The sequence below is a fragment of the Elephantulus edwardii genome, unplaced genomic scaffold, assembly GCF_000299155.1.
Source record: "Elephantulus edwardii isolate Elephantulus edwardi_28Jun2011 unplaced genomic scaffold, EleEdw1.0 scaffold00044, whole genome shotgun sequence".
NCBI lineage: Eukaryota > Metazoa > Chordata > Mammalia > Macroscelidea > Macroscelididae > Elephantulus > Elephantulus edwardii.
The window spans coordinates 16,201-25,712 of NW_006399794.1; positions in this window are offsets into that span (position 1 = coordinate 16,201).

A 9,512-nucleotide genomic window follows, 5' to 3' on the forward strand; every position below is an offset into this window, starting at 1 on the left:
AACATGCCTGCAACCCCAACTTCTCCCCCTTTGACAAACAGCCATCATCAGAGAGAAGAGAACCGAGGAGCTGAGACTGCGGGGCGGAGTGAAAGCTGACTCAGGGGCTGCCAGAGCTCCCCCAGCAGAGACTTGCAGGCCTCGACTGCCGCAGGCGAGGACACGGCCTCTTTTTCTTTTTTAATGAAAGTTTACAGAAAAGGTGGATTTTCATTCATTCATTTATTCATTCGTTGTTCCACATTTTCTCCCCTCCATTTTTACCTTCTCCCAGTTAACATTTTAGAAAAATCTCTCTCTCTCTCTTTTTTTTTTATTTGTTGGAGAAAAGTTGCTGGGAGAATTCTTCTGTACCGAAAGCACTAGATCCAAGGACATTACATCAAGTGGAGTTTTCATTAGGGGAGGAGAGAAGATGTATTTTTTGTATTTTCAAAGACTGAGCAAGAGTACTTTGGTTCACCCCACTTGTCATCAAGTTAATTTTAAGCTACAGAAATTGCACATGTCACCCACACCTCTACCCCCACCCTGTGTGCTGCCAGGCCCCTGGGGTGTGCCACCTGCCCCTGGGGAGTGACACCCAGTTCCTGGGGAAAGCCGTTAGGTCACTGGGGAGAGCTGCGAGGAATTTTATCTAAGCTGCTTTCCTTCGCCTCCTTCTCCAGTACATCTGTAAGTAACACCTCCAAAGCCCTTCTCTTTATAACTCATAAGTTTGTTCTCTCTAGGTTTGCTCACTTTCCTATAGGTAACCTTAACATTGAGTCTTGCTTCAAACCTGAACCCTGAGCCCGGTTTGAGAGACAAAGGGAAATATAATTGCCAGCTAAGGAAGTGAGGGAAGATGGAGCTTCAGGATCAGTCAGCCATCCCCACTGAACTCACCTTAGCAAACACTTTGCAGTACAGAGGGCAGAAAACATCAGGAAAATATCTTCTAACTGAACAAGAAGGCATGTTGCTTCAATTCAGGACCACCAGTAAAGTGTTAAAGTGGGCTCCCCTTGCCCCCTTCATCTCAATGTCCCTATTTGTCATGAAGAAGCCAGAGAGTATACACCCCATTTTCAAATGAGAAACCCACAAGTGAATAAGACAATTTCTTTGTTAAAAAAAAATCCATAACAACAGTATTAGTTATATAGAAAATACTGGAAACAACTTTTTTGCAAAAAAATTGCAAAAGGAATGGTTTGTAGTCATTAAAAACTATCATGATGAGTAGAAAACTATTTAAAAATTATGAGAGAAAGCTTAGATAAGCAAGCCCTAAACCACTATTTGTATAAGAGGAAAATTCTTTTGTATTTTTATTCTATTTTAATTTCATGTATGTATTATTTTTATAATATAAACACATGATTTTCAGCATCAAATTAATACTAATTTGAGATGTTCTTTGTAATCATTTCCATCTCTTAAGATGAAAATTAAAGAATTCCAAGTGTCTCAAAATTATTCAATACCATAATCAATTAAATCTGTTCCTTTGTTAAAAAAAAAATCACCATTGGACTATGCTCACCATTACCCTGTCTTTTCTGTCCCCACTGGATCTTTCTCATTTCCTTCGCCCACTCCCTCCACCCACCAAATTGTGCAGCCCTGTGATTTCATCCCTGCCCATCCTCACTCTTCTGCTCCCAACCCTTACCCTCTTGTATCCCCAAACATGTTTTTCACAATAAAAAAAAATTTAAAAAGAAATTGCACATGTCAAAATCAAGTTGTGATACATAGGCTTTTCAGTGTCTAATTTTTCTAAAGTAAATCCTCAGGCCTTTCTTAAAAATATTGAGTGGGAAAACTTTAAGATCTAGTCTATCTGGCACATCACAGCTACATTCAGAGGCGTAGGGTATAATGGTGAACACAAAGATACATACGTGCTGCTCTTGTATCTTATTTATTCAGGAAGACAGACTAACAAATAACTTCAATAAAATGAAATACATGCTTGGGAAACAAAATATGGACAAGAAAGATCATCTCATTCTTCTTGAAGGCCCATATGTTATTTAGCTTTTTATCTCCAATGTTGCTATGTGCCGTCGAGTTGCTTTCAACTCATAGTGACCCTATGTGCAACAACCCTAAACTCTGCCCTATCCTGTGCCAATCTCACCATCTCCAACACACCTACCCCCATTACTCTAGTCACTGAATTAATCCATCTCATCAAGAGTCTTCCTCTTCTACACTGTCCCTCCACCTTCCCAAGCATGATGTCCCTCTCCAAGGACCTATCTCTCCTTGCAACATGTCCAAAGTATGTCAGACGAAGCTTCAGAATCCTTGGCTCTAAGGAACAGCCAGCTTCACCCTCTCCAAGACAAACCTGTTTGTTTTCCTAGCAGTCCAGGGTATATTCAATACTCTTCTCCAACACCACAGCTCAAAGGCATCAATTCTCCTTCTATCATCCCTAGTCATTGTCCAGCTCTCCAATGCATAGCAAGTGATTTCAAAGACCATGGCATGTATCAGACGCACCTTAGTCTCCAGACTGACATCTTTGTACTTCAGTACTTTAAAGAGGTCTCTAACCACAGATTTTCCCATCACAATACATCTTTTAATTTCCTGGCTGCTGGTGGTGCCAAGAGAGTTGACTGTAGATCCAAGCAAACCAATCTCAATCTCTTCACCATTGATTATCACGCTGCCAATCAGCCCAGCGATAAAAATCTTTGTTTCTTGATATTGAGTCTCAATCCATACTGAAGAGTGCAGTCCCTGACCTTCCACAGCAAGTGCTTTAGGTCCTCCACAGTTTCAGCCAGCAAGGTTGTGTCATCTGCATGACGCAGATTGTTGATGAGTCTTCCTCCATCCTGATGTCACATTTCTCCTCATAGAGCCTAGCCTCCTGGAAAACCTGTTCTGCATAAAAATTAAAAAGGTATGGAGACAGGATATAGCCCTGGTGTACACCCTTCCTAATTTTGAACTATGAAGTGTTTCCTTGCTCTGTTCTGACGACTGCCTCTTGGTCCAAGTATAGGTTTCGCATTAGCACAATCAAGTGTTCTGGGATTCCCATTCTTCTCAGAGTCAGCCACAGTTTGTTATGCTCCACACAGTCAAATGCCTTTGCATAATCAATGAAACAAAGACAGACATTCTTCTGGTACTCCTTGCTTTCAGCCAAGATCCATCTAACATTAGCTACAATATCCCTAGTACCACAGCCTCGTCTAAACCCAGCCTGGACTTCTGGCAGTTCTCTGCTGATGTGCTGTTCCAGTCGTTTTTTGATTATCTTCAGCAAAATCTTGCTTGCATGTGATATTAATGATATTGTTCGATATTTTCCACACTCTGTGGGATCACCTTTCTTTGGAATGGGAACAAATATGGCTCTCTTCCAGTCAGTTGGCCAAGTGGTTGTTCTCCAGATTTCTTGGCACAACTTGGTGAGCACGTCTAGGGCAGCATCTGTTAGCTGAAATATGTCAAATAATATCTTAAGTAGCATAACTGTTCCATGAAAAAAAGAATATCCACTTGTGGAATAGCACTTTTCTGGGAACCATCTTTTCACATAGTTTATGAACCATGAGAGAAAAATCTATCTCATTGCCACATCATGTTTTAAGTACAGCTATTATTATACCTGACTTGTATGACTTTTTTACTATTCACAGATTCTGAAATTATTTTCAAAGAGCCCACCTGCCAACTTTGAGAACATTTAATTTCTATCACTTTGATTCAACATGTAATTCATTAATCATCAACTTTGTATTAATAGAGGGCAAAATGTTTCAAAGGATAGGGATATGGAAAAAAAACAAAACAAAAATCCCACTGTCAGTAAGCAAAGAATGTAGGATTGCTGTTTAGTATGAATAAATGCAATGATCTGTAATGATGAAAAATGAAAATTCCCTTGTATATTTTCTGGATATCTATTAGGAAAATTAGAGCATATTAAGTAAATATCATTGATTCTAAGTCAAAGAGGATTTAGTTCAAAGAAAGAAACTTTAACACAATGTTGTTGTTGTTAAGTGCCGTTGAGTCATAAGCGACTCATAGTGACCCCATGAAAAAAGTACTCAACAGTTGCGTGACTTTCATCCTTTCTCCATGTTCGTAGGGTTTCCAGAGGCAAGCTATTTACGGAAGTGGATGCCACTCCTGCTTCCAAGCTTGTTTTAGCTGGGGAGCGCTACCAAACGCTGTCCACCATGAATAACCCTTCTCACATTTGACACATCAGTGCTTGACACAATACCCTTTAAAAAAAAAAGGAGTGGTAAAAAGTCATCTTTGAATTTTTTCCCTTTACCCTTCATATCTTATCCTACTTACGGATAATCCTCCATGTCACCATCTCATCCTCATTTCTCTCTTAGGTTCACTTTCGTTTCTCATCTGTGAAAACCTTCTATTTGCTATTCCAGATTCTAGCCCTTACATTCTTCCTGTCCAGTCTCAACACAACAGAGTTGGTTTATTATAAACATTAACACATCTTCTACCCAATTTCCCACTCTGTCCCTATTAAAACATCTTTCTGGCTCCCTACGGCACTTGGTACAAAGTACAGATCTCACAGATCTGATAATATTAGGATCTGCATGAGCCAAAGCAACTTCTGTTTCTCCTGGATTATGAAACTCCCCCACAATTGGACTTCCTTCAATTCTGCAACCATTAGAGGGAGTGAGCTTCCATTTCATTTTTCAATCTTACATGGCATAACCTCAGAGAAGCTGCTTCTGATGCCCCTACTTAACAACAGCTCAACAAATCATTGTTCTCAAGTTGGAACCAACTCAGAGCTGACCTTGAGTTCAGCAGGTTTTCAGAGGCAGTAATAGTATGGAGGGGATTATTCATCTTACTCCTGCAGTGCAGCTAATGGGTTCAAAAGGCCTATCTTAATCAGTAGACCAGCAGGGCTCCCCGTCCTATTTAAAGAGGGCTTCATTCCCACCTCCATATACTTTTATTTTCCCATAGCACCAAGTCCAGTTCATTCATTAAATTAAACGCAATTTGCATTTGCACAGATAATTGTTTTTACAATTGGTAGCACAAGACTGGTTCCTATAAGGTTAATAATGTTCCAAATGTCTAAACTGTATCGTGTCTGATATTAATTCTCTCCCTCCTTCAGTCTTCCTACTCCTTCAGTCTTCTCTTTCAGTCTGTCTTTGGGTTCTGCAGTTTACTGGAAGATCTCACAGAAAACTAGAAAAAAAAAACAGAAAAATAACTCATGCAATTTTACTTGATGTAAACCAATGTATATGGTCTTAGAGACTGGTGAACAATGAGCCAGGGGCCTGCAGACTGATGTTGTCAGCTATTGGCTGTTAATTTTCTCCTGTTGGCTATCAAAGCACCTGGATCATGTCAGCTGCAGTGTCCAAAGTAAACAAAAACTTGAACTTCCTAGGAACATTCCTTTATATGATACCTCAGGGTTATACACTGTACGCCCAGGAGAACTAAAGAGGGCAACTTGGGTAATATCTTCTAACATTAATCCTATCTCCTTAATGAAACAAAAAAAATTATTCTTGAATGAGGTCATAAGCAGAGACAGAAGGGTACAATCAGAAAACAGAAGGTTAGGGATGGAAGGTCCATATTATTTAATTCATGGTATACCACAGCATTAAAGTATACACTTACCTATTGCTTGTCGTCTACACTTGTATTCTGATACACAAGAGTTAGCCTGTTGCTGTTAAATGCTGTCATGTCGACTACAGGTCGTAATGACACTATGAACTGTATGTACCCTGTCCTGTCCTGTGCCTTCCTCATTATGTCTGATATTCTTGAGCCCATTATTGCAGTCACTGTATCAATCATTCTTATGGAGGGTCTTCCTCTCTTTCTCTGACCCTCCACCTTTCTAAGCATGATATCATTTTCCAAGGACTAACATGCCTAAAATGTGTGAGAGGAAGCTTAACTATCCTTGCTTTCAAGGAGTATGCTGGTTACACTTTATCTAAGAAATGTTTATTCTTTTGACAGTCCATGGGATAATCAGTACTGTTCTCCAATGTCACAACTCAACTCTTTTACTTCATCATTTCTTCCCTTTGCTTTGGCTTCTCAAAGTTCTAGGGCAATTTTCATCTCTTCTGACATCTGTTTTGGTCTTTTCTTTCTCCCCTGTTTTTGCAATGAATGACCTTTAGCTTTCTTACTAGATGATAACCTTTACGTCAGTCTACAGAACATCTGGTTTTGTATCATCAGTGTTCAATGTTTATCTATTTTATGAATATATAGTAAAAATACTAACTTTCTAAGAACTATTTGAAATAGTTATTTTCTCTCTGTTCACTATTTTTTCACTTCTACTCTCCTTTTCTTTGCAAGTAAACTTCCCCCCCCCCAAATGGCTAGGTTATTTTTACGCTTGTTAGGAAATGTAAATAAGAATATACACATGTATACTCTTATTTCCATGGTTTTATTACAGATTATAAATTATATTTTTCTGTTTCTTACTACTGTAATTTAACAATATATTCTGGATCTCCACAATGAAGTATATTTCTTGTTACTTTTTAAGACTGTATATTGTTCTATATAGTTTATTCATCTAATCCTTTCTCAATAGATATTTGGTATATCTTCAGTCTTTAACTATTAAAAACAATGCTGTTATACAAAACCTTGTACATAAATCAGATTTTCTTTTTGCTCACCTCTCTTGAAAATACATTTATAGACGTGGGATGGACTGATGGATGGATAGATGGGAAAAGACAAATCTATTTACAATTTTGCATTATTATCCTCCTCCCTAGTACTATTAGCAGTAATTCTTATCTGCCATATAACTATATGCCTAGTTTCCTTAGATATTATAGACCATATGCTGCAAACATTTTAATACTTGACAGTTTGGAAGATGAGAAGTCATGGTTGTCAGGTGCCATTGATTCAACTACGACTCATAGTGACTCTGTGGATAAGAGCTCGGAACCTTGCCCTATCCTGCCCTCATGATCTCTATCATGCTTAAGCCCATTGTGGTATCACTGTGTCAATCAATCTCATGGACAGTCTTCCTCTTTTTTTGAAGACCCTCTACCTTTCCCAGCATGTTGTCTCTCTTCAAGGACCTTCTGAAAATAACCACAAAGTGAGATAAAGTTTCACCATTCTTGCCTCTAAGGAGCACTCTACTTGTGCTTGCATTAAGACATATTTGTTGTTCTTTTGGAAGAACAATGTTCCATGGAACATTCAATAATCTTCACAAACACTATAATCCAAAGGCATTGGTGGTTATTCTGTCATTCTTACTCATTGTCTAGCTTTCAGACGCCCAGAAAGCAATTACAAATATCATGGTTTAGATCAAGCACACCTCAGTCTTTAAAATGACATTCTTGTCATTGCCCCACTGCTCTGGGCAGCCAGAATGCAGGCATAGAGCACCCCTTGAAGGCCGGGGGCGGGGGGAAGGAGAGGGAAGAGTGTCCCCAGGGCCTTGTGAGGCACATGCACCACAAAGGAAAAAAAAAATTACATCCTTGCTCTTCAGCACTTTGGAGAGATCCTTGAAAGCAGATTTCCCTAATGGAACATGTCTTCTGATTTCCACTTTCTAAACAACATACTTCTGCAAACTATGAACTTTTATAAATGTTGATAGTTGTAGAGGGACTTTGGGCCTTTTGTTCATAGGGTCACAATGAGTCATGCTCAACTTGAAGGGAATCAACAATAGCAACAACAATTACCATGGATATTGATTGAGAATCCAAGTAAAATGAAATTGCTGACAACTGGTATCTTTTCTATTTATCATGATGTTTTAAAATTCAGTTGGGAAAGATTCAATACCATATTTTGGTTCTTGCAGGCTTCTTTAAATTTTATTCAGGTTCAATTTGAACTTAACTTGTGAATAATTTCACAGTAAGCACCTGCCTTGGTTTTAACTGCTGATACTGAGTTTCTCTAATGATTCCTCTTCCAAATTAGTGAGGTGCAATAATGTTAGTTTGAGGACTAGGGTATGCTTGATTTGGACCATAACCTTATCAATAATCTGTTATGCATTTGAGAGGTGAACAATGAACAAAGATTACTGAGGAAAACTTGATGTCTTTACGTTTTAGTGTAGGAAGAGAGTAGTGGACTGTCAAAAGAACAAACAAGCATGCCTTGGAGAGGGTGACGTCTGACTGCTCCTTGAAAGCAAAGATGGCTTTGTCTCACATATTTTGGGCAAGTTTCCAGGAGAGGCTGTTCCTTGGAGAAGGCCATCAATCTTGGAAAGGTGGAGAGATGGTAAAGGGGGTGAAGACCCTCAAGTAGGAGGATTGACAACAATGACTGCAGCAATGGGCTTCAGTGTGTCAGAGATAGTGAGGTTGGCACAGGATAGGACAGGGTTCAGATCTATTGTTTTAGGGACACTATGAGTCTATTCACCTCGATGTTGTTGTTGTTGTTATGTGCCGTTGAGTCACTTGCGACTCATAGTGACCCTATGTACAACAGCCCTAAACTCCGCTCTGTCCTGTGCCTATCGCACCATCTCCAATACACCCATCCCAATTACCCCAGTCACTGAATCAATCCACCTCATAGAGGGTCTTCTCCTCCTGCGCTGTCCCTCCACCCTCCCAAGCATGATATCCCTCTCCAAGGACCGCTCCCTCCTTACAACATGTCCAAAGTATGTTAGATGGAGCCTCAGAATCCTTGCCTCCAAGGAGCCACCCGGTTTGACCCTTTCCATGATGAATCTGTTTGTTTTCCTAGCAGTCCATAGTACCCTCATTACTCTTCTCCAGCACCACAACTCAAAGGCATCAATTCTCCTTATATCCTCCTTGGTCATTGTCCAACTCTCTGATGCATACCAAGTGATTGCAAAGACCATGGCCTGTATCAAACTCACCTTAGTCTCCAGAGAGAGAGACACCATTGCTCTTCAGTACTTTGGAGAGGTCCCTAACAGCAGACTTTCCTATCACAATGTGTTCTTTTAATTTCCTGGCTACTGGTGCCAAGAGTGTTGACTGTGGAGCCCAGCAAAATAAAGCTGTGAACAACTCAATCTCTTCACCATCCATCCTGATGCTGCCAGTTGGCCCAGTGGTGATAATCTTTGCCTTGTTGACATTGAGCCTCAGTCAATATTGGAGGCTGCAGTCCTTGACCCTCTGCAGCAAGCACTTCAGGTCCTCCTCAGTTTCAGCAAGCAGGGTTTGTGTCATCTGCATAACACAGATTGTTGATAAATCGTCCACCAGTCTTGACTCCACATTCCTCCTCATAGATAATCTGTTCTGCATACAGGTGAAAAGGTATGGAGACAGGACACATCCCTGGCGCACACCCTTCCCAATTTTGAACCATGCAGTGTTTCCTTGCTCTGTTCTGATGACTGCCTTCTGGTCCAAGTATAGGTTTCTGATTAGCACGATCAAGTGTTCTGGGATTCCCATTCTTCCCAGAGTCAGCCACAGTTTGTTATGATCCACACAGTCAAATGCCTTTGCATAATCAAT